This window comes from Petaurus breviceps, unplaced genomic scaffold (assembly GCF_028583685.1).
Source record: "Petaurus breviceps papuanus isolate PSGF00001 unplaced genomic scaffold, PetGlider_PUasm1.0 77, whole genome shotgun sequence".
In the NCBI taxonomy this organism is placed as follows: Eukaryota; Metazoa; Chordata; class Mammalia; order Diprotodontia; family Petauridae; genus Petaurus; species Petaurus breviceps.
The window spans coordinates 7,320,181-7,346,333 of record NW_027186492.1 but is presented as its reverse complement, the minus strand read 5'-3'; the positions used below and the strand labels follow the sequence as shown (position 1 = coordinate 7,346,333).

The 26,153-nt window shown below is 40.6% G+C and overlaps 1 protein-coding gene and 2 pseudogenes across 1 annotated transcript in view; 1 reads left to right on the top strand and 2 right to left on the bottom strand.

Moving 5' to 3' along the window:
* FRMD5 (FERM domain containing 5) overlaps window positions 1-26,153 on the top strand; it is a 384,746-nt gene that overhangs the window by 143,263 nt on the left and 215,330 nt on the right. The window lies entirely within an intron of this gene.
* LOC138175315 (epsin-1 pseudogene) lies at window positions 620-2,386 on the bottom strand (annotated as a pseudogene).
* On the bottom strand, window positions 15,670-16,537 carry LOC138175314 (NADH dehydrogenase [ubiquinone] 1 alpha subcomplex subunit 3 pseudogene; annotated as a pseudogene).

Below are 26,153 nucleotides of genomic sequence, written 5' to 3'. Positions count from 1 at the left end.
AATAATTAACAGGAAGAAGCAGTCACTCAAATACCATTATGACGGGTTATAGAGAAGATGCGAAACATTTGCAAGAGCACCTGGTTCCTCTCTTGGTAGGCTATCAAACCTTTCTGAGAATTATAATATATGCTTTGTTTTGGCTGTTGAATATCACATTTTAAATTTTTAGGTTTTAAGAGACATTAAAAAATATTTTTCCTCTCTACGAAAGCTGTCTCATTTTAGAATTGCTTTTTTTTTTTCGTCAGAAATGTCATTTATTACAGAGGTCAGAAGAGTGATCACCAGGGACAGTCACGGGGGGGGCGGGGGGGGGGGCAGATCAGGGCTCCAACACTGATTGGAGGGGAGGGATTCAAGGCTGGGGGAAATCGGGGAGGGGGTGCCCACGTGCCCCAGCCTCATCTAATGCCTCCGGATAGAGGGGTCCCCCTGCCTGCCAAGCCTCCCTCCTGCTTCCAATTTTAGGAGGAGGCTGGGGAGAGGGTGTAGTGTAACTGGGTCAGATTAGGGCTGAGGCTGGGGAGGAGGAGGAGGAAGGGTCCCCCCTTTCACATGCACTCACAATACTGATCTCCTGGAGGGTGAGAGAAGGAGGGAATCCCCCTCCCCCCCCCCCCCCCAGTTATAGGAGGAAGGGGTTAGTGTTCGGGGGTGGGGGTCCTGGGGGCATCATGGGAGGCAGGCCCGGCCCCCCACCCAGAGGTGAGATAAAGGCCGGTGGAGCCCAGGACCAGGGGGCATAAGGCTGAGACGTAGCTGGTTCAGAGTGAGCGTGGCCGGAGGTGGAGGCTGGAAAGGGGACGGGCCAGTGGTTGTGCTAGGGGCTCCAGTTGGCAGGAAGGGGTTGGAGGCCTTGGGTACGGGAAGGGGGGGGGGGGGGCAGGCCCCGGCCCAGTCACCAAAGAGTCCAGGTCCACGAGGGCAGCATTGGGTCCCAGGAAAGACTCTGGCGTCTTCCGGGTTGGGGGCGTCGGGGTCGGTGGCACTGTCCGTGGGGGACTCCCCACAGCCTCTGTCAGGGAGCCCCCAACCCCCGCTGAGGTCAAATGCCCCAGGGCTCCATGCAAGGACCTCTCCAGCCAGAAGCTCCAGCTCCGCAGTACTGCTGCCCAAGGTGGGAAGTGCTGTCCGAAGGCGGTCAAAGTCCGAGAACTCATTGGGCTCCGCATCAAAGTCCCCGGTCACTGGGGTGCCATTGGCGCTGGGCTTGGCTGGGGAGCCTCCCCAGGGATCTGAGAAGGCTGGCGCTGGTGCCCACGGGTCAGTGGTGGACGGGCCACTGACTGGGGCCCCGCTTGGGCCATCAGCCCCCCCCCCAGGGGTCTGAGGTCCCCCCCCCTTTCCAGCAGGGGGAGCAAGGGGCCCCCCAAGGATCAGCTGAAGGGCCGGGGGTGGGGCAGGTCTCCAGGGGTCCCCAGAAGCAGGGGTGGGAGCCGGACCCCCCCAGGGGTCAGCTGAGGGTGGGACAGGGGTCCTGGCCCCCCCCCCCCCAGTGGTCAGAGGGTGAGACATTTGTAAGGACAGGACCGCCCCAGTTATCAGAGGAGGGTGGGGGGGCCGGGGCTGTGAAGACATCAGCCAGATCCATGAGAGACACTCCTCCTTGCCCCCTGTCTCCCTTATTGCTCTCCTCAATGGCCATCTGCAGCCTCAGGTCGTCGCCTCCACGGATGCGCTCCTCCTTGTCATGCTCCTCCCGGCTCCAACTAAGGGCCAGCTGGAGCTGGACGTTATCCTCGGGGCCACAGGGTGGGGTCTGGTCAGCCTCTTCCTTGCTCATGGCCAGGGCCAACTGCAGCTCCTACTGTCCGCAGCTCTGGGGCCAGGCCTGTTCTGCCTCCGGGGGGCCCGGACCCCACAGCCGCCTAGGACGCTGTAGCCGTCTGGGCCTGCTTCTCCTTGGTCTTGAGGGCGGGGGCCCACTCATGACGCAGCTGGTCCTCGTCCCACAGCAGGGCCACCAGCTGCTTGGCCTTCTCGCGCACGTTGACGCCCTGGACCTTGTCATATCTGTCCATGTACTGGAAGTCTTTCAGGGTCTGCACAGAGTACGTGTTCCCCTTGCACTGCTGCGACACGCGCCCCGAGCGGGTCTTGATAAGGTACTCCATGAGAGTCATGGCCTTGTAGACGTGCCTCCAGCTCATGCCGTGGTCGTTGAGGCGCTTCCAGATCATGCTCATGATCTCCGAGAAGGCGACCACGTTGTAGGTGAGGTCAGCGATCTCGGACATGAGGGAGCTCGAGGGCCCCCACTGGTCGTTGCTGGTGTCCTCGCACACCTTGATCTCGGCCTCCTAATAGTTGTGGACGATGTTCTTCATCTGCCGGCACAGTGAGGAGGTCGACATGGTGGCAGCGGGCTGGCCCCCCGGGGCCGAGGGAGGGGGGCCAGGGAAGGGGGCGCGTCCACTTCGGGGAGCCGGTCACCGCATCCCGGGGAATCGTCAGGCTCCGGCTCCCGGGAGGGGGCAGAGGGGGCCGCTGCCGAGCGCAGGGGCAGCGGCCTAGAATTGCTTTTTTAACAAATACCTTGATTCTAAAAATTAACATGGGCTCTTACGATGCAAACAAGCAATTATGTGTATGTAGGCGTGTGTACATGTGATAGATTGCTGACGCAATATAATTTTAAGATTACATGATTATCTAACAGAGTGTATTTTAGGTAATACATTGGGTGACAAAAATCAAGAGTAAACAAAATCTTAGGCTGAATAATGGAATAAAATTACATGATGAAATGTAGTAGGAATAAATGTAAAGAGTTATAATTAAGGCTTTTTAAAGTTCATTGCATAAATATAGCATAAGGGAGTTCTGGCTAAAAATGGTTCATGTGGAAAAAAGACCTAAGAGTTGATTGTAAACTTAATATGAGCCAAAAGTCATGCAAGGTTTCCAAAAAAAGCTAATGTATACTTATAGGTATAATGTCTTGAGCAAATTAAATTATAGTCCATTTCTGCTCTTCATTAGTCCAAAGATATCTAGATTATTGTGATCATTTCTGGGTACCACATTTTAAGGACATTGACAAAGTGGCATATGGTCAGTTAGAGGTCAAATAGGTTGGTAAAGAGTCTCAGAACCATATAATATGAGAAATGGTAGAAGAAACTAGGAATTGTTGGGGTTCCCTTTGGCTTTTCTGAAGTTTGGATCTGCCTTTTAGTACTCATCAGCACACAATGTTGCCACTATTTATCTGACTGCTTATTCTTGAAATGCAAGGGGTAAATCAAGTGGAATAGCTTTGCTGGCAAAAATAACACAAGGTCACCTTTTCTGACAAATTATATTATCTATTCTAAATAAAGGTCCTGAACTCATGATCTCATATTTTCCTCCTATTATAGAGGGTGGAAGAAACAGGATGTAAGAACATTTTATTTCATGGTATATGAATTAATCTCATAAGGTTAAAAGGGTCCCCCCTTCAAAAAAATTGGGTCAATTTATGTGTTAAATATAGTGACATCTGGACAGCAGAACTTCTCTCAGCTTGTTGCTTGAACAGCTGTTAATGGCTTAATAGGATTGGGGTGACCTCCATTCATTAGCAGCTTAAGCATAAAAGCAACATCAATACTAAGGGTAACCAATATTTTGTAAAGGCCAAAGCCCAAATTTGTGCTTTGAAAGATATGTCAGTTTATATTTTGGGGTTTTTTTTATACTCAAAGTGCATGGAAACTTTTCTACAATATATTTACTAAGTGCTGGTTGGACTGATAATGTTGTTTACTAAATTGGATTTGGTGGCTAAGAAATAAAGGTTTCTATACCAAACCCTAGTTCTAAACAGGAAAAACTGTGTTTAGGACAGAGATTGAATTTTGTGGATATTACTCTTTGGGGATGTCTGTTGTGATTATAGATTTGTAAGGTCCTTATAGCTAGGTAACAGTGGCTAGCAGGCCAGGCCTAGAGTCAGGAAGACTCATCTTCCTGGATTCAGATTTGGCCTCAGACACTTACTAACTGGGTGACCCTGGGCAAGTCACTTTGCCCTGTTTGCCTCAGTTTCCTCATCTGTAAAATGAACTGGAGAAGGAAATGGCATACCACTTCATTATCTTTGCCAAGAAAACATGTAATCAGGTCATGAAGAGTTGAACACAACTGAACAACAAAAGCATGCTCCTTTTAAAGCTTTATACCTTTTGGCATCCCAAGTATTTAGCATTTTTCCTTCCATGCTACGAGTGCTGAGTAAATTTTGGTAATACGAGAGAGAGAGAGAGAGAGAGAGAGAGAAAGAGAGAGAGAATGTATTTCTGATGGCAATCTTTATCCTTTCTCAGTGGACTTTTTTCCCTTCTTTTCACACAGATTTTAAATGTTTTTATTCTTGAGCATAGGAATTATGTCTATATTTTGTACTTTGTAATCTGAAACTCATTTTACTGAGCCCTTAACCAGCGTTTATTAATGATAATGGTATATGAATTCAGAAATAACATAAGGAACACCCTTATTTTTAGTTATGCTGTTATTATTAAATGATCTTTAAACATCTTGGGTCTTAAAAGGAACTTACTATTTGAATATTCAAATTTACTTTTCCTTTTCTGGAAATATGGAAAAATAATTTTTAACATTTAAGTTGAAGAACTTTTCCTCATTAAGCAAGAATTTTCATCATTCCACTTTATAAGCATGTAACTTAAGTGATTCCCTTTTCACATGATATTAGAAATGTAGATGGCAGAGAGGCTATTTGGAGTGGTCCTTTTCCCCAAACCCAGTATTGGCACAAGGAATTGAGCTTCTGAAAAACTAACTTTGAATCCCCAACCCCAAGTATTGTGGGAACTGATGTTCACAGATGTGCCCTCTGTATTATCTCCCCAATTAAAAAATATTACAGTACCTTTGAATCATACCAGGTAGACAAGTACACCTGTAAGCACACATCATAAACATTACCTTCTATGTAGCAGAGTCATAAGTAATTATCCTAAGTATGTGGTACATATATAAGTACATAACATCTACTTTAGAATTTCATGCACTAGACTAGATACATAAATCAATTCAGAAACCTAATATTTATTGCAAGTAGCAATGTTATATATGTCAGACCAAATGCATAGGATATACATAAATATAGCACAGATAGTAATATATAATATTATACTTTAAGGTTAGGTACTAAATTAAACATGCAACTAAATGATGCACAATGAAGAAATGTAAGTCATGTGTTATATGTAATGCATACATATAACATGCACTCCATGAAAGGGCATTGGCTGCCATGAGTTAGAATGAACCATGTCCTTTTCTTGTAGTTAATCAACAAGTATTGATTAAGCACTTACTGTCTGCCAAGTCCTGTATTAGCTGTTGAGGATACAAGTTTTAAAAAAAAAGGTAAAAAAGAAAAGAAGAAATCCCTATGTTTGCGATACAAAGGAATGAAAAAAAAGTTGATTGATTCTAACAGAGATGCTATGTACATTATCCAAGTCTACATTGTTGTTGAATCATTCAGTTGTGTCCAACTCTTCATGACCTCATAGATTTATCTATGGGTTTTTCTTTCTGAAGTGGTTTTGCCATTTCCTTTTCCAGTGTGTCCCCATTTTACAGATGACGAACTGGGGCATATAAGGATTAAGTGACTTGCCTGGGGTCACACAGCTATCAGAGCAGCTATATGGCAAAAGGGGATAGAGTGCCAGGGCTGAAGTCAGGGAGACTCATATTTGAGTTAAAATCTGACCTCAGACACTTACTAGCTGTGTGACCCTGGGTCACATGCATTGTTTCATGCTTGGAAGTTATATGGTAGAATATTGTGACCAGCTACTATGGCCAGATATTTGTCATAATCTTTAGAAGAAACCATTCTTTAATTTTTTCTTGGTTTATGATTGGATCCCCAGTAGCCCTTGGTATGTTACAGAACTACTCTTCTGTGTCATTCCAGACAGCATCTCTACCATACATATCTCTAATGTTAATATATAACAAGGGAGTCTGCTAAATAACATTCTTTTTTTTTAAATGCTTTATTAACTTCTGATTTACATCATTAATTTCCACCTGATTTTGAGTTATAAATTTTCTCCCCGTTTTTCCCCTACCCACCACCCCAGAATAGCAGTCACACAGGATATCCCCTCCTCCAATCTGCTCTCTCCCATATCTTCTCCATACCCCTTTCAACTTTTCCAGTAGGGCATGGTGGATCTCTATGCCCCAGTGCCCATATATCTTCTTTCTCAATTACATGTAAGATAGTATTAAAAATAGTGTATATACATGTATATGTATATATATATATATATATATATATATATATATAATTTTAAACATTTGATTTTAAGCCTTTGAATTCCAGATTCACTCCCTTTCTCCCTTGTCACTCACCCTTATTGGGAAGATAAGCAGTTCAGTATAGGTTGTACATGTGTGGCTAATGCAAAACAATAACATAGCAGATATATTGTAAAAGACTGACTATATTTCCCTCCCTCCTATCCCACTACCCACTTGTTCTATTCTCTACTTTGATCCTGTCCCTTTTCAAAAGTGAGTGCTTCCAACTTCCCTCCCCCCCAGCCTGCCCTCCCTTCCATCATCCCCCCTCCCATCCCTTTCCCCCTACTCTTCTATAGGGTGAGATACCCTCTTTAGTGTGTATTTCATTCCCTCCCTGAGCCAAATTCAGTGAGAATAAGGTTGACCTATACTCTTTTGCCTTCCTATTCTTCCCCTGCATTGTAACCCTTTTCCCTTGCCTCTTTTTTTTTTTGGAAGGCAATTGGGGTTAAGTAACTTGCCCAAGGTCACACGGCTAGTTTTGTGTATGTGTATGTTGTGTCTGAGGCCGGATCCGAACTCAGGTCCTCCTGACTCCAGGGCTGGCGCTCTACTCACCATGCCACCTAGCTGCCCCTTGCCTCTTCTTTATGAGATATTTTACCCCATTCTATCTTTCTCCATCTCCTCTCATTATATTCCTCTCTCACCTCTTAATTTCCTCTTTTAAGTATCATCCCTTCCTATTAAATTGGTCCTGTGCCCTCTATCTATGTATACCTGTAAGCATATATACAGACATTCACATATGTATTCATAGGCCCGTATACCCTCCAATATAGAAATATATATACATATATATTTCTATTCCCTTCAACTATTTTCATACTGAGAAAAGTTTCATCAGTTACAATGATCACTTTTCCATGTAGGAATGTTAATAGTTCGACTTTCATCAGTGGCTTAGGATTTCTTTTCCCTGTTTACTTTCTCAGGCTTCTCTTGCTTCTTGTATCTGGATGTCAAATTTTCTATTCAACTCTGGTTTTTTCATTAAGAATGCTTGAAAGTCCTCTATTCCACTGAATAGCCATATTTTCCCCTGAAACATGATACCCAGTTTTGCTGGGTAGGTGATTTTTGGTTTTAATCCCAGCTCTTCTGCCCTCCAGAATATCCTATTCCAGGCCCTTCGATCCCTCAGTGTAGAAGCTGCCAGATCCTATGTTATTCTGATTGTGTTTCCACAATATTCAAATTATTTCTTCCTGGCTGCTCGTAATATTTTCTCCTTGATCTGGGAATTCAGGAACCTGGCTATAATATTCCTAGGAGTTTTCTTTTTTGGGATCTTTTTCAGGAGGTGATCGGTGGATTCTTTCAACCTCTATTTTGCCTTCTGGTTCTAGAACATCAGGGCAATTTTCCTTGAGAATTTCTTGGAGGATGATTTCTAGGTTCTTTCCCTGATCATGGCTCTCAGGTAGACCAATAATTTTAAAATTATCTCTCCTGGATCTATTTTCCAGGTCAGTGGTTTTTCCCATGAGATATTTCACATTGCCTTCTATTCTTTCATTTGTTTGGATCTATTTAATATCATCTTGATTTCCAAGTCACTAGCTTCCCTTTGCTCCAATCTAAATCTGAGGGAAAGATTCAACTCATTGAGCTTTTGAGATTCTTTTTCCATCTGGCAAATTTGGCTCTTCAAGGCATTCCTCTCCTCATTGCCTTTTTGAGCCTCTTTTGCCAATTGAGTTAGTCTGTTTTTTAAGGTGTGAGTTTCTTCAGTCAGGCTGTTGACTCTCATTTCATAATTTTCTTGCATCATTCTAATTTCTCTTCCCAATTTTTCCTCCACTTCTCTTATCTGCTTCTTAAGGTCCTCTATGGCCTGTAACAAGCTCATATTTTCCTTTGAAGCTTTTGGTGCAGGAGTTCTGACTTCACTGTCTTCCTCCTGTTCCATGCTTTGTTCCTTTTTGTCCCCAAAATAGGATTCTAATGTTGGAGTCTTCTATTTGTTTTGTTTCCTTTGTCTGGTCATGTCGCCCCTCAGTCACTTGACTCCTGGGCTTTTTGCCACAATAGGACTCTGCCACCAGACAGGGGAGCTTTCGTCCCAAACGCTGGGGTTTTCTCAGCTGCCAGAGGTATTAGTTGGGTGCCGCCTCTGAGGCCTCCATATGCTCTGGCAAGCTCATCACAAACCCCAGGACCTCCACCCTAGATTGCAATCCAGATCCAAGCAGGTTAAAAGCAAGAGCAATTACCCCTCAGACTGGTCGCTTGGTCCCCCTACAGTCTGCAGGCCAGGAGCTGAAGCTGCCACCTGGCACTGTCTGTGCCGGGTGTCTCAGTGGCTTCTCGCCCTGGGGCAGAAGCCTATGCACTCCCTACTACTGGTCCCAAAATCCACACTGCACTGACCTCTCACTTTGTCCTTAGCATCTTTGTGTTGATAAATCTGGAAATGGCCACAGCTGCTGATGATCTGGAGTCCCTCCAGATGGCAGCTGGTCAGGCCCACCCTGGGGCTAAAACCTCTGGCTCATGCAGGCCTGGGCTTGCTTCCCAGAGCTCTGCGCTGGCTGATTCCTGCCGGCCTGCCGGGCTGTCCTCAGTGGGAGGTTAGCTTCTCTGTGTCATTTTGTGGGTTCTACAGTTCCAAAGTTTGTTCAGAGTCCCCTTTTTACATGGATTGGGGAAGGTGGAAGCTGGAGCCAGGCAGAGGTCCTGCTTCTACTCCACCATCTTGACCTAAATAACATTCTGATAAGTAGTTTGATGAAAATTATTGCTTAATGAGGGAAACAGAAATAGAAAGGGCTGATTTGATATACAAAGTCAATCAGCTAATGTTTGTTGAGCTCTTGCTGCTCGTATCTTAGGACTGCATGGTTCTCTGAGACCCCATAGTCCCTAGAAAAGGTCTGTATTCCCGTCTGGTTAAGAGTTCTTGAGCTAAGGTTCAAGAGCTCTCTAAAGCAGATTCCCCTAGAGATTCATGTATTATTGTTATTTTAAACTGTTATTTAGCTTCTTGGGTAAATATGCTTTGTTTCTTCAACTAGATGATAAACTTTGTAAGGAGATGGAATTTACCTTATTTATATTACCAGGATGTGTTAAATTAGCATGACACAGATAGTGGTTTCTCTCTGCATCTTCACCAACATCCTTTTTATTTCTTTGGATCTTGAAGTAACTTAGACATGTTCTTGTTAATTGTAGACTGCTAGGGCTGGAAACGACATCAGCAATCATCTAATGCAGCCCTCTGATTTCACATTTGAGGAAATGGGCTCAGAGAGGTTGTGACTTGTTGCTGATCATACAGAAGGTCTTAGTTCCTTTTCCAGGTACAATACAAGTATTTTCCTAGTAGTTTCACACCCAATAAACTATATGTTTACTTATTCAGGCTGTTACTAACTTTATAGATTTTAATAATGTTTCATTTCGTTCTTCCCCTTTCCTGACTGAATTGCCCTAATTTTTCTTCAGTCTATTCTCATACACCAAGACTACATTCCTCCTATCATTTTTAGTTTTTATTTGGAGATTCTGTAGTTTCATTATGTAATAAAACTTTTATCTGAACTTTCCAGAAATAAGAGCTTCTGGATAGGACGCAATTGGGAATAGTTGAAGTTTAACCCTTTACATTCCAACCCTTTCATTTTAACAGATTTTTTTTTTCAAAACAATGGAAATATTTCCAACATATATGCCTTACCTTCCTTAAAGAGTACATGGAACCTAATTTAATCTTTACTTGATACTTTCAGATCACTTAAACATTTTTTCTTGGTTTTTAATAACCCTTTTAACTTCCTGATACTCCATCCATATTACCCTCCCTTTTAACAAAGAAAAATAATTAAGCACAAAACAAACCAAAATCTATTCAACTACCATGTCTAACAGTATATTACACATTCATAATCTATTGTTCCTCTCTTGACAAGAAGCAAATATGTTTCATTGTCAGCCCAGTGGAATCAAGGGTTGATTATTGTATTAATCTTAATTTGTTTCTCCAAATGTTAAACGTGGTCATTGCATATTTCAGGGTAAGATTCTTCTCCAGCCCCAATCAATCATTCAGTCAATGTGCATACATTCAATATGCACAATGTGCAACAGTCATTATACATAGACTGTTCTTTTCTGTTTTTCTACTCCCCATGAGTTTATACAAGTATTCCTAGGTTTTAAAAAATTTCTTATATTTATTATTTCTGAGGGTGTAACAATATTTTAGTACCTTCATAGACAGCAGTTTGTTCCAATATTCTCAAATCAAACAGGCATTTACTGTTTCCAGTTTTTTACTACCACAAAAAGTGCTGCTATGAATATTATACTATATTTGGAATGTTTTCTTCTGTCTTTGACCTCCTTGGGTTACACTTCCCAAAGTGGTAACAGTGAGTCAAAGGGGAAAGCTAATTTAATCACTTTTCTCAATGCTTTCAGTATTTCTAGGAAGGTTGGACCAATTCATAGCTTCATTAATATTGTAATAGTGTACTTCCGGTGACCCCTCAACATTGACCGTTTCTGTCTTATATCAGTGTAGCCAGTTTGATGAGTGTGAGGTGAAACCTCACAAGTCTTTTTTAAAAAATTCTATGTCTCTACAAGTTGCCCAGATTAACTGAAGAGGAAGTAGATTACTTAAATAATCCCATCTCAGAAAAAGAAATTGAACAAGCCATCAGTCACCTCCCTAGGAAAAAATCTCCAGGGCCAGATGGATTCACTAGTGAATTCTATCAAACATTTAAAGAACAATTGATTCCAATACTCTACAAATTATTTGGGAAAATTAGTGAAGAAGGAGTCCTACCAAATTCTTTTTATGACACAAATATGGTACTGATACCTAAATCAGGAAGAGATAAAACAGAGAAATAAAATTATAGACCAATCTCCCTCATGAATATAGATGCAAAAATTCTAAATAAAATACTAGCCAAAAGACGAAAGCAACTTATCTCAAGAATAATACACTTTGATCAGGTAGGATTTATTCCAGGAATGGAAGGATGGTTTAATATTAGGAAAACCATCAGTATAATTGAGCATATCAACAATAAAACTAGCAGAAACCACATGATCATCTCAATAGATGCAGAAAAGGCTTTTGACAAAATACAACATCCATTCCTATTAAAAACATTAGAAAGTATAGGAATAAATAGAGCCTTCCTTAAAATAATAGGTAGCATCTATTTAAAGCCATCAGCAAGTATTATATGCAATGGGGAGAAGCTGGAAGCATTTCCCATAAGATCAGGAACTATTACCCCTCTTATTCAATCTGGTACTAGAAATGTTAGCAGTAGCAATTAGAGAAGAAAAAGAAATCAAAGGAATCAAGTTAGGCAAAGAAGAGACTAAGCTATCACTCTTCGCAGATGATATGATGATATACTTAGAGAATCCTAGAGAATCAAGTAAAAAACTGCTTGAGACAATAAATAAATTTGGCAAAGTTGCAGGATATAAAATAAACCCACATAAATCCTCGGCATTCCTATATATTTCCAATGAAACTCAACAGCAAGAAGTAGAAAGAGAAATCCCCTTTAAAGTTACTGTAGACATTATAAAATATTTGGGAATCTACCTGCCAAAACAGACCCAGGACCTGTATGATCATAACTACAAAACACTTTTCACACAAATAAAGGCAGATCTAACTAATTGGAAAAATATCAACTGCTCATGGCTAGGTCAAGCTAATATAATAAAAATGACAATTTTACCTAAATTAAATTATATATTTAGTGCCATACCAATTAATTTACCAAAAAACTACTTTATAGAGTTAGAAAAAAATAGTAACAAAATTCATCTGGAAGAATAAACGGTCCAGAATATCAAGGGAATTAATGAAAAAAAATGCTAGGGAAGGTGGACTAGCTTTACCAGATTTCAATCTGTACTATAAAGCAGCAGTCATCAAAACTACTTGGTACTGGCTTAGGAATAGAGGAGTGGATCAATGGAATAGATTAGGCACACGAGATTCAGAAGTCAACGACTACAGTAATGTATTGTTTGATAAACCCCCAGACCCTGGTTTTTGGGATAAGAACTCACTATTTGACAAAAACTGCTGGGAAAACTGGAATATAGTATGGCAGAAACTGGACATAGACCATTATCTAACACCATATACCAAAATCAAGTCTACATGTGTTCATGATCTAGGTATAAAGGTTGATACTGTAAGCAGTCTGCTAAAACAAGGAATAGTTTACCTATCAGACTTGTGGAGAGGGAATGACTTTATGACGAAACAGGAATTAGAGAACATTATAAAATGTACAATGGATAATTTTGACTACATGAAATTGAAAAGTTTCTGTACAAATAAAGCCATTGTAACCAAGACTAGGAGGGAGGTGGGAAATTGGGAAAGAATCTTTACAACCTATGTCTCTGACAAAGGACTCATCTCTAAAATATACAGAGAACTGAGTCAAATTTATAAGAATACAAGTCATTCCCCAATTGATAAATGGTCAAAGGATATGAACAGGCAGTTTTCAGAGAAAGAAATTAAAGCTATCTATAAGCACATGAAGAAATGCTCTAATTCACTATTGATTAGAGAAATGCAAATCAAAACAACTCTGAGGTACCACATCTCACCAGTTAGATTGGCTAAGATGACAAAACAGGAAAATGACAAATGCTGGAGAGGATGTGGGCAAACTGGAACACGAATGCATTGTTGGTGGAGTTGTGAACTGATCCAGCCTTTCTGGAAAGCAATCTGGAACTATGCCCAAAGGGCTATAAATACTTTCATACCCTTTGATCCAGCAATATCACTCCTAGGGTTATATCCCAAAGAGATCATAGAAATGGGAGAAAGACCCATATGTACAAAAATGTTTATAGCAGCTCTTTTTGTTGTGGCAAAGAATTGGAAATTAAGGGGGTGTCCATCAATTGGGGAATGGCTGAACAAGTTGTGGTATATGCATGTTATGGAATATTATTGCTCTATAAGAAACAGGGAGCAGGCGGTCTTCATATTTACCTGGAGAGGCTTAAAAGAACTGATGCTGAGTGAGAAGAGTATAACCAGGAGGAATTTGTACACAATTACAGACACAACGTATGTGTGATGACCAACTTTGATAGACTGGACTCTTCTCAACAATGCAGGGATATAAGTCAATCCCAAAAGACGCATGATGGAGAGAAAAACATGCATCCAGAGAAAGAACTAGAAAGAACTAAATTTATATCCAGGTGGAAGCAAAATACCTGATCTTTTTCGTTCTCTTATTTGATTTTATGTCCTCTTTACCATTTTTCATTCCAGCTGGTACAATCCATCCTTATAACCTGACCATTGTACAATGTGAAAGTATTTGCAGATCCTATACTTGATTACAAGACGCCATGGGGGGGGGGGGGAAGGAGGGGGACAAAATGTGAAATTCAAGGAATTGTGGAATTGAATCCTGTAAACTAAAAGGCAACAAACAAATTAATAAATTAAAAATTGAATTTAAAAAAAATTCTATGTCTCTTATTAGTTATTTGGAGCTTTTCTTCATATAGCTATAGAAGGTTTGAGGTTCTTTTGAAAGCTGTTTATATCTTTGTTGAGAGGATCATGTTGTGAGAGGATCCCATCACATGTAGCATGGAGGTTTCATTGTGTGGCTTGGAGACGGAATAGATATCTCTAACTTCTTTTTCTCCCTGTGCCTCCGCCCCCACCCCTACCCCCGCCATCTCTCTGAGGGAGACTTTAATTCCTAACAGGAAGGGAAACAGGAAGTTGAGGATAGAGGCTACTCTGCTGTCCTCAGATGCAGGGGATGCCAGGCTAAAATTACATCTCTCTTCTCTTTTAAATATTGCTAGGGGATGAGGTTTTCAGGTTCAAGCTAACTTCTGATTGTTTTATTATTGAGGGTGGGGAGGAGCAGAACTCCAAGCTTTATATCCAAGGCTTGACCCTTTTGCCACCAAATACAAGTTCCACAGTGAACCCATATAGCACTCAGCTAGTAACTGCAGTTATCCAAATCGTAGCAAAATAAAAATTAGAGAAAGTATATATAGGAGAATATATACCAGATGATGCAGAGTGAAGGAGCTCTTCCATTGGCAATTAAGTAACTCAGCTCAAGCAGAAAAGAGTCCTTGATCTTACCCAAGGGGAAGTTCCCCAATGTCTCTAATGTAGCATGGTGAGGACAGGGTCATGATGGAGACTGTCAGTCCTTCTCATGTCTTTCCAGAGTCTTTTCCTAGGAGCAAAGTGAAGTGAAATTGGTCTCCTTCATCTTTTTTCTCGAAGCTCAGAAGTGCCCAAAGTCCAGAGCAACTCAGGGCCTGGAAGAGAAACTAAAGAAGATTCAACAAAAATTCAAAGACTTTCCTCTCTCTTACCCTTGCCAACTCTGCCCACTTTGTGACACAGTTTCGGAAAATTACTCTCCACCAATAAGGAGCGAGTCCAATACCATTGGGCTCTGAGACTGTGGTGACATATCCTTTGACAGCTAATCAGTTGAATATTGGTTCTGTTCTTAAATGTTTATGTCACTTCACTCAGAGTTATGATTGTAGACATTAGTTGTACTTTGTTGTATATGTTATTATGATAGCTGTAGATAGTAAAAGATGCTGGACTAAATGACTGAGATCAATCCTATATAGGATTGTAGTATACATCTCCAGACTTCAGGACTAGTTAGCATAGCTTCAGAGTGGTACTGAGGCCCTTCAAAGCTGCTGAAATAGAAGTGTCTGTTAACCTTGATTTCTCCTTTTGCACATCAACATTTCTTCCATAGCAAGACAGAAAATAAAAAATATGCAAACGTGGTTGAAATAGTTCATGCGTGTGCATTCAAAGGCATTTTAAGATATAAGTTTAATTGAATGTTAGAGCTCCAAAGAGAATTTCCAAACAATGTTGGCCAACCACCTTCATTTTACAGGTGAGCAAACATGAACAGAAAGATGGTGACTTGTCAAAAGATTGACTGGGATTGGGTATAAACACTTCCCTGACATATACAATAGACTACATTTAATCATTTAACATTTAAAGTCATACAAATTAAGATGAATGTGATAATCAATTCTTGATTATTGAGGGCTGGCAAAACAAACAAACAAACATATTTATCTCCTGTCAGTAGAGGGAGAATAGAATATGGATATGGAATACCCTGTCAGACATGGTAGATGAATAGGGTTGTTGTTTTTTTTTCTCAACATAACTTATTATTGGCAGGCTCAGATCTCTGACTTCTTTTTTTTTTTTTTGTTCCTCTGCAGCCCCCGGAGCCTTCTGGAGCGTTGCACGTTTATGGGGGGGGGGGTTTCAGGGGAGGATCACAGGTTCTTCAGCCACTGGAGGGACGGCCCCTGGGCATCCTGGGGGTGGCCGGGCACGGTCAGGCATGTTGCCGTCATCTCGGAGGGGAACCGCGTAGTTGTAGGGGGTCGCGCGGTTGATCATGCCGGCGTACTGCGTGTAGGGGCTCAGGGGGGGGCACGAGCAGTGCTAGGGTGCCGATGGCGAAGGACGTGGTCAGCACCGGCTCCTTGGCCCAGGCCTCCTTCAGGAACCAGCCCAGGCTGCCCGCCATGTTGGCCGCTTTCACATTACCGCAGGGGCAGCTCAGATCTCTGACTTCTAATAACAGTACTTTTGCTTCCTCTTTCAGGGAAGGCACTTATAGGTGTGGCTATTGGGATTTGTTCAAGCACTCCTATTTGCCTCATCACCCTTCTGTGATATGCCAAATTTTCTGGTGTAACGTTTCCTTCTCTATTCTAGGACATAGTATCAAAAGATCTGTAATCCTTTTTCTGTTTTAGTTAGTTCCCAGGCCCAGCAAGAAATAGGCTTCTGTCAAAAAGCTCCTGTGAAAGCTATTTCTGTCTCTTCTCCAGAAAGCTTTCACCATCAATTGCCTTTTCCCAACTGTATTCCCAATAAATTCACCCCATTAGCAAATATCCATTGGTTAACACTGTTCATAAAAGCAAACATTAAAAAAAAAGTAGACTTTCCCCAGTTCTAGAAGAAAAGGCTTAAAGTTCTCACAAAGGAGCTCAAGGAGGAAAAGGTGATAATGAATCACTGCCGTCTCATCTTGCAGTCCAGATAATTTCTATGACTCAGTTTCTGTCCAGGGAAACCTGTGATTCAGTTTCTGTCCAGGGAAGCTTCCTCTTTCTAACTGGCCCAAGCAGCCATGTTCCCAGAGTCCTGGTCCCTTTCTCTGTGTTAGATGCTTCTGCCTGTTTCTGCTCTCCCAGCTCCATATGGTTCCTCAGAACTTCCCTTCTGAGTCCAGAAGGAAGCACAGAAAAGATAGACAGTTTTTAAAGTGATGGTTTGAATTTATTATATCCTTTAGAAAAAAAAAAAGCAAGTAGTATAGAATCTAGATCCACATTTTCATATGCAAGCTTCTTGCTCTGTTCTACTTTTTATATGAAAATGCTTATGTGGAAATTTTTGTTTTGTTTTGTTTTTGATATTTGGTAAGTTCAGAATTTTTTTTAAAAATTAAAGGAAAAAAAGAACTGCCATTTCTCCAGCCCCTTGCAACTTTTACTTGTCCTGTCAGGAACTGAATTCCTTGTTGAGTCTGTGTCCTGGATTCACTGAACTCATTTTTTTGGGAGGGCAATTGGGGTTAAGTGACTTGCCCAAGGTCACACAGCTAGTTTTTGTGTTAAGTGTCTGAGGCTGGATTTGAACTCCGGTCCTCCTGACTCCAGGGCCAGTGCTCTATTCACTGCGCCACCTAGCCGCCTCCACTGAACTCATTTTTAAAAGGTATATCAAGGCAGAGCCTACCCTTCTTTAAAATATAATGGTGGGACTTCTGGGAGCTAAGGTGGCAGAGTAAGCAGTAAACCACTGTAACTTTTACATATTTACCTACAAACAATCATAAAATAATGCCCCCAAAGAAACCCTAGAACAGCAAAATGAGTAAAACAAATTGGGGTAAAACCATATTTTGGTCCAAGAAACTTGGAAGATTGACAAGAATATCTGTCTCACTTGAATAAAAGGGGAATGCAGTCCAGGACAGGAAGCATCCCAGCAAGCCAGCAGCAAGCCCCACCTTAGCAAACTAGTTAGAGATGCTGAGCCCCAGTGCAGTGGAGCAAGCAAATGCCAACACGAGGACCCCCCATGTGCCTCAGCATAGCACCAGGGAAATGCAGAAACACCCCACTGGCCTCGGCACACTCCAGAAACCAGCACTAGGACCCCTGGCTCAGCACCAGATAAGCTGCCAGACCAATCTGGCCTCGAGCAGTACCAGCCACTCCCTATACCATGCCTTCAGTGCAGCACCAGACACGAGGGTTCCCTGTGGGTCTCAGGATAACATCAATACAACGCCAAGTAAACAGCCAGGGTCTATAGCCCCTGGCACAGGAAGCCTGAGCCAGTACCCCTTCCACCCCAGGAGCAAAGCTCAAATGTAAAAGAAAGGAAAAAGGGCAAAAAAGATAAATGAAAATCAATTTAAAAAGACTCTGACTATAGAAAGTTATTATAGTAAGAGGAAAGATCAAGACACAAACTCAGAAGAGAACAACAGTGTCAAAATACCTGTGGTCAAAACCTCAAAGTAAAACAGGAAGTGGTCTCAGTCCAGAAAGAACTCATGGAAGATCTCAAAAAGGAGCTTCATAATCACATGAAAGAGGTAGAAGAAAAACTGGGAAAAGAAATGAGAGTGATGCAAGAGAATTATGAAAAAAGAGTCAACGGCTTGGAAAAAAAACAACTGCTTAAAAAATAGAATTGGCCACATGGAAAAGGAGATACAAAAATCCACTGAAGAAAACAACTCCTTAAAAAGTACAATGGCCAGACGGAAAAAGAAGTACAAAAGCTAACTAAGGAAAACAATTCCTTAAAAGTAAGAGTTGGGCAAGTGGAAGGTAATGACTCTGAGACATCAAGAATCAAGCAAATTCAAAAGGATGAGAAAATAGAAGAAAATGTGAACTACCTCATTGAAAAAACAATTGACATGGAAAATAGATCCAGGAGAGACAATGTCAGAAATATCAGACTACCTGAAAGCGATCATCAAAAGGAGGACCTGAACAGCATCTTTCTTTTTTTGGAGGGGGAAAGGCAGGGCTATTGGGGTTAAGTGACTTGCCCAAGGTCACACAGCTAGTAAGTGTTAAGTGTCTGAGGCCAGATTTGAACTTAGGTCCTCCTGACTCCAGGTACTCTATTCACTGCTCCTCCTAGCTGCCCCTGGACAGCATATTTCAAGAAATTTGTAAGTAATTATCTTTCAAAACTGCTCTGATATCCTGGAACCAGAGGACAAAATAGGCACTTCAGGAAAGAGATTTCAAAATAACAACTCCAAGGAATGTTATAGACAAATTACAGAACCGTCAGTTCAAGGGAAAAGTACTGCAAGTGGCCAGAAAGAAACAATTCAAATATCGGGAAGCCACAATCATAACCTAGCAGCTATAATATTAAGGGTCAGGGGTCATGGAACATGATATTCTGGAAGGCAAAAGAGCTAAGACTACAACCAAAAATCACCTACCCAGTGAAATTAAGCACAATACTTCAAGGGGAAAAATAGATATTCAATGAAATAGAAGGATTTTAAGCTTTCCTAATGTAAAGCCAAGCATAAGCAGCTTTCCAGAGGACTGCTGCTGTGAACAACTTTCAAAGTTCTGATTACATAGTATAGTGAACTCTTGATTCAATAACAAATCAGAGCAAAGCATTCACAGAAAATCAAGGTACATCATTCACAATGTTACAAGTTATCACAGAAAATCAAAATACAGCATTCGCCATGTCACAACTCAACAACTTATCACTAAAATGGCCACATGGTTTTCACCAAAGTGGTCACATAGTTTTAAACAAATTACATTCATTTAGTCAATCACAAAATCCTTAATTCAATCACAAAGTATAAAAGTCAAAGTTCTCCACCCCTAGTTCACAGTAAATCATAATCTTCTCAGTCAGTACACAGTATCCGAGTAAAGTCTTCTTTCAGCTTGACTCTAGGCTTTCTCTCAGCTTCCATAGTTCCAACTCCAACTGTCACCTGGGTTCAAAGACAGGCAGCTCCCAGTTTCTTGTCCAGCTCCTTGTCCAGTTCCCATTCTATATTGAAGTTTACAGTATCCAGTCCACCTCAAATCCTTCACAGTTTCTGTTTCTGGGAAGACAAAGCCTGACAGACCCCATTCACTATCTGCCTGTGAAATCAACTTATACCCACCAACAAGGTCTGAAATCTCAATACAAACCATCAACATAAAAATCAATACAGACCCTCAAACAAGGTCCAAGAGGTCAGCACAGATCATCAGGACCTCCAAAACCCTCCTCCAGGACTTCTATAAATATATAACCAGAAAATCCTCTTTCAGAGCTTCCAGTAAAGTCCCAAAGCTTCTGTACAAAGTATCACAAACAAACATCAACACAGAGCAGACAAACAGATTGCCGGGATACCACAAGTTTTCTCCTTCTTGACTCTGCCACCGTAAGAGGCCTCTTCTCAGTTCTGCTGTCTCTAGCCTGGGCCTCTCCTTATTTATGGTCATTAGCTCCTCCCCTTCCTGTTGCAGGAGTTCATGAGTTCTAGGGTTCACAAGTTGTGGGGTTCACACATTCTGTTTCTTAACAGACTTGATAAAAGGTTCAAAAGAAACTTGAACTGAAACAAGGTGTTAATTCAGTAGCTGAAACAAGATGTGAACTACTTCTGCGCTTGCCATTACACCTAAGCAGACCAGAATTGAACAAAAAAAATTTATCTCTAATATCAAGACCCAAGAGAAGCTTAAAAAGGTTTAAAAAAAAAAAAAGGAAAAGAAAACATAAGGGATTCAATGGAGCCAAACTTTTTACATTCCTATGTGGACACATGATACTTGTAGTTGTTGAATATTGTGCCACTAACAGTACAGTTGGAAGGAATATATATAGACAAAGGGCACAGGTATAAGGTGAATTTGAGGGCATGACATAAAAAAATAAAGGATGAGTAAAAGCAATATACTGGGTATAGCAGGAAGGGAGAGAGGTAGAATGGGGTAAATTATTTCACATGAAGAGGCATGGGAAAACCTATTACAGTGGAGGGAAAGATAGGAGGGTGGGTAATGGGCATCACTTGAACCTTACTCTCATCAGCATTGGCTCAAAGAGGGAATAATATACATAATCAGTTGAATATAGAGAAATCTATCTTACCCGACAGGAAAGTAGGAGGGGAAGAGATTGAATAAAAAGTGGAGAAGAACTGACAGAAGAGAGGGCAGACTGGGGGAAGCAACAGACAGAAGCAAAACACTGTCAAGGAGGGAAGGGATGAAAGGAGATAGAGGACAAACAGTAGGAAAAATAGGATGGAGGGAAATACACAGTTAGTAATCATAACTGTGAATGTGAATGGGATGAACTCTCCCAACAAATAAAAGCAGAGAGAGTGGATCAAAAAACAGAATCCTGCAATATGTTATTTATAAGAACCACACTTGAAGAAGAGAGATTCACACAGAATAAAGGTAAGGGACTGGAGCAGAATCTATTGTGTATCAGATGAAGTTGAAAAAAAAAACCAAACAAGCAGGGGAAGCAATCCTGATCTCAGGCAAAGCACAAGCAAAAATAAAAATAATAAAAGGGATAAGGAAGGAAACTAATCTTGCCAAAAACAATGAAGTAATATCAATACTAAACATATAAGCACCAAGTAGAATATCATGCAAATTCTTAGAAGTTAAGTGAGTTACAGTTACAGGTTCATGACCAAATGAGAGAGAGAAAACATTAGAAAATGTAATTGATTATATTAAATTAAAAAGCTTTTGCACAAACAGAACCAATGCAACCAGAATTAGAAGGAAAGCAGAAAGCTGGGAAACAATCTTTATAGCAAATATAAGGGCCTAATTTCTCAAATATATAGAGAACTGAGTAAAATTTATAAGAACACAAGTTATTCCCCAACTGATAAATGGTCAATGGATATGCATAAGGATAAGAAGTGCTCTAAATCACTTTTGATTAAAGAAATGCAAATTTAAACAACTTGAAGTACTTCCTCACACCTATTAGGTTAGCTAATATGATAAAAAAAAAAAAGGAAAATGATAAATGTTGGAGAGGATGTGGGAAAATTGGGACATTAATGCAATGTTGGTGGAGTTGTGAACTGATCCAACCATTCTGGAGAACAATTTGGAACTATGTCCAAAGGGCAACCAAACTGTGCATATATACTTGCAAGTCATGGCATCACCTCCCTGATTTCCTGGTCCTCTTTGAGAACAAAGGACAAACAATAACAACCCTTTCATCTAGCAATACCACTACTAGGTCTGTATCCCAAAGAGATCATTAAAAAGGGAAAAGGACCTACATGTACAAATATTTTCATAGCAGCCTTTTTTATGGTGGCAAAGTATTGGAAATTGACGGGATGTCCATCATTTGGGGACTGGATGAACAAGCTGTGGTATATAAATATGACGGAATACTATTGTGCAATAAGAAATGATGAGCAGACAGATTTCAGAAAAACCTGAAAAGGCTTGTACTAACTAGTGCAAGGTGAAATGAGTAGAACCAGGAAAGCATTGTACACAGTATCAGCAACATTGTGTGATGATCAGCTGTGAATGATTCAACTCCTCTCAGCAATACAATGATCCAAGACAAGTACAAAGGACTCATGAAGGAAAATGCTATCCACATCCAGATAAAGAACTGATGGACTCTGAATGCAGATCAAAACATACTTTTTTTCACCTACTTTATTCTTTTTCATGGTTTTTTTCTTTTGATCTATATTTCTTTTACAACTGTGACTAATATGAAAATATGTTTTACACGATAGCACATGTATAACCTATATCAAATTGCCTACCATTTTATTTAGGAAAAGGGGAGAAAAAAGGGGGGGGGGTTGAGAGAAAAATTTGAAACTCAAAATCTTGTAAAAATTAATGCTAAAAACTGTCTTGACATGTAATTGGGAAAAAAATACTATTTAAAAAATTTGTATTAGTTGCTTTCTTTCTGATATTCTCAAAGGACTCATTTAGACCTTTATAAAGGAATTACAAGGTAAAGCCAAATTTTTAGAGTCAGATCAACAATTTGTCATCTGGCTTCTTTTTTCTGTGATTAATATTATGAAATACTAAACCCAATTACAGTTGAGATTTTGAGGAAACTGATACTGAGAAAGATGAAATGATTTAAGTAAAGTGCCAGAGTCAGGGCTCAGGGCTTTTGACTCCATGGCCATAGCTTTCCACACTAAACCACATTATTGTGTGTTCTTCCACATTGTAGGGCTGATAAAACTCTTGTCTTTTCTTCACTAACTGTCCATTCCTCCTTTCTCAGGATGTTTGCTTCTTACTTCCCCTGTATATGTTTCTAATCTCCATCACCATTTCTCATCTCTTGCTACAGCTAGTACCACCATCCCTGCTACTAATCTCCACAATTCTCTTCCCACCTTCTGCTTTGCTTTTTTTGTCTCTCCTGTCATTTTTCCTGTCAGAGAGTACAAAATGTGTAGCTTTTTATAGATATTGCCAACTAGAATACTACTTTCCTTTTGATCCAAAAAACCAATCATAGCACATTGTGTGTGGTCTTGGGGTTTTCTCAGTTGCTTTCATTATTCCTGGGTGCTCAGAGACTTTTGCTGTACTTCTAAAAATCTTATTTTCCTTTTCCTGCTTCCAAGTTTGGAAGTGACAGAAGGTTTCGATAACTCAGATCTTGTATTCGTCAGGTATGGTGTTCAGAGTTATGCCCTTTATGCCAGGTGTAGAAGCTCCATAGTTTTATGTAACCTAGATGGTGGTTAACATATTGTTAGTCATATTGGATGCAGCAGTGCTCTATTCCAGTGTACTCAAAAAAATAATTCAGTTCAACTGCAAGCATTTATCACACCTCCACCCGGTGTAAAACCTGTGTACTAGGTGCTAGAGGAACGATGACAAATAGGACACACTCTAGCAGAGGAGAGATGACGTGCACACAAATAACTATGATACAAGAAAGAAGGAATTGTGTGCAAAAGAGAGGTTTAAGCAAAGAAATACAAGAAATTTGAAGAAAGGTCAGTTTTTCTTAAGGGAATGGGGAGGGCCAATGGGAGTTTCATGGAGGAGGTGGTCCTTGATTGGGACCTTAAAAGAAGAGAAAGACTTAAGTAGTAGGAGATTGTTGGGGAAAGAGTCCATTCTGGCCGTGGGGGGATAATCAGGACAAAGGCATAAAAGTGCAAGAAGAGAATTGGGGAAAGGAGGTAGTATATTTTGTCTGGAATATAAATTATCTGAAGAGATATATGTAGGCTGTTAATGGAAAAGTAGTTTAGAGACAGATTATAGAAGGCTTTGAATGCCATGATCTGGCATTTATACTTGATTAGGTTGTCCTTTCATTCTGGGCCCATGGAAAGTCTGTTTACTTCTATTTGAGTAGAAACATGACATGATCATAGTAGTTCCTTAGATTATTCAGGCAGCAGTGTGAAAGATAGAAGAGATATCATAGAATTAAAAGTGACAGGACATTGGCAACTGATTGGATATAGAAGGTGGGAGGGAAGAAAAGGGAGGCTCAAAGGTGACTACAAAATTATGAATCTTGTTGTATGTGAAGATGGTGGTGCCAATAACAAGTAGAAAAGTGAGAAAATTTGGGGTTTGGGGAGTAGTTCTGTTTTGGATATGCCAGTCTATCCTGATGTACTACTGGAAGTATTCAGCACTGGGAAAGATAAGAGAGACAGAGACAGAGACAGAGAGACAGACAGACTATTGGGAGAAGAGAACCAAAGATGGAATTTTAGGAGACATACATGTCTCAGGGGCTGGAGAAGGATGAAAAAGCTACCAAAAGAAGGTTCAGTAAGATGGATAGGCAGAAACCCATGAGAATAGAGTATCAATAAAATCCAAGAAACAAGGGGGGCGGTAATGCTCCACAGTGTCATAGAGAGGTGAGAGAGGAGAGAGATGGGTTGGGGGTAGGACAGGTGGAACCATTTTATTTGGGGATTGGGTCTCTCTTGGAGAAAGCCACTTCAGAGGAGTGATAGGGAGGGAAGGCAGATTACATGGGTTGAAGAAGTGAATGGGTGATAAGGAGGTGGTGTCAATGATTAAGTGGAAGCAGAAAGATTACTCTCTCTAGGAATCTGGCAGCCCAGAAGAGACTGAGAGAATAGTAGTTTGAGTAGCTAACAAAATTATTGGAGACCTGAGGTTATGTGTATACTGAAAAGAAGGAGATAGTTAAGGAAAGATTTGAGGGTGAATGAGAAAGGAGGAGATGAACAATGAGGCAAGATATCAGAGAAGTGGTTAAAAAATTAAGCCTGGAGTCAAGAAGAACTGAATTCAAATCCAGCTTCAGACACTAGCTGGGCAGCTTTGTGCAAGTCACTTAACCAATTCTGTCTGCTGCAATTTCCTTAGCTATGAAATGGGACTAGCAATAGCACCTACCTCCCAGAATTGTTTTGAGGATCAAATGAGACATTATTTGTAAAGCACTTAGCACAATGCCTGACTCATGGTAGGTGCTTAATAAATGCTTACTCCTGTTCTGTCCCATATCAAAGGAGAAAAAAATACATAGTTGGAGAGAGGTTGGCTTCATCCAGAAAGAGGGCTCCATCTTTCACATAAATGGTAGGGAAGGAAAGAATGAGTGAGAACATCAAAAAGTATAGAAGAGTGTCCCTCCCTCTAACATGACTCCTAGATTTTTTCTTAGTATTTGACCCACTGACCCCCAGTCCTTCAGTTTATATATGTTGTTGGAATTTTGTCTTCCCTAAATGTGTTACTTGGTACTTGCTTTATGTTGAAACTCGTCAACTTTTCTTTGATTTGTACCGATTCCTAAGATCTCCCTATGGTTTGTCCCTTCATCATTGTTCTTTGCTGACACCCAGAGATTTTGTTACCTCCAAATTTAGAGATTTTATTGTGCCTTCCTTCTTCCAGATCATTGATAAACATATAAATAATCTTTATCCTCTCACTAATCCCCAAGTGACATCATTCTTTATTGTTTTCCATCTAGAGAAGTCCTCATTTATCCCTATCTTTTGTTTCCTATCTCTAATCCAGTTTGATAATTGTGACAAAATAGACCCTCCCCCCTCAATCCTATAGCAATTTTTTTTAAAAGCTACGTAGAATCTTGCCAGACATCTAAAAAAAGTATAATTAGATTACACGCCTGAGGTTCCTTTTTTCTACATGCCTGTTTACACCCCCAAAGACCTCCAATAAATTGGCCTTGCATAATTTACCCCTTGCAGAAATCATGTTGCCTTTCTCCTGACAGGTTATTTTTGTGTAAGTGTTCTGAACTTATCCTTAATTATAGATTCCACCAACTTGCCTGGTGGTTTATTATTAAGACTAATAAAGAGTCTGTAATTCTCTGGGATCCCCTCTGGAATCCTTTTTTTTTTTTTTTTACATTTTGGATAGAGGTCACCATTTGTGATATGCTAGTCTTCTGCCCAGTGACTATAATGGCTAGTTATCTTTTGATCAGTGGTTACTCAGTTTCACTTTGGGGTCCTTCAGAACTCTTAAGGGGATACCATCTAGTCTCTGAGATTCTTCTCTGTTCCTAATGTCAGTTGGTCTTGGAGAAGCACAAATATTGACCTAACCTTTCTAATATGTTCATTTCAGGGGATATTTTGGATATAGAAGTCTCCCTAATATCCCTTTTTGGTTAAAGACTGATGCAAATCATGAGATCTTCTAATTTTCTTTTA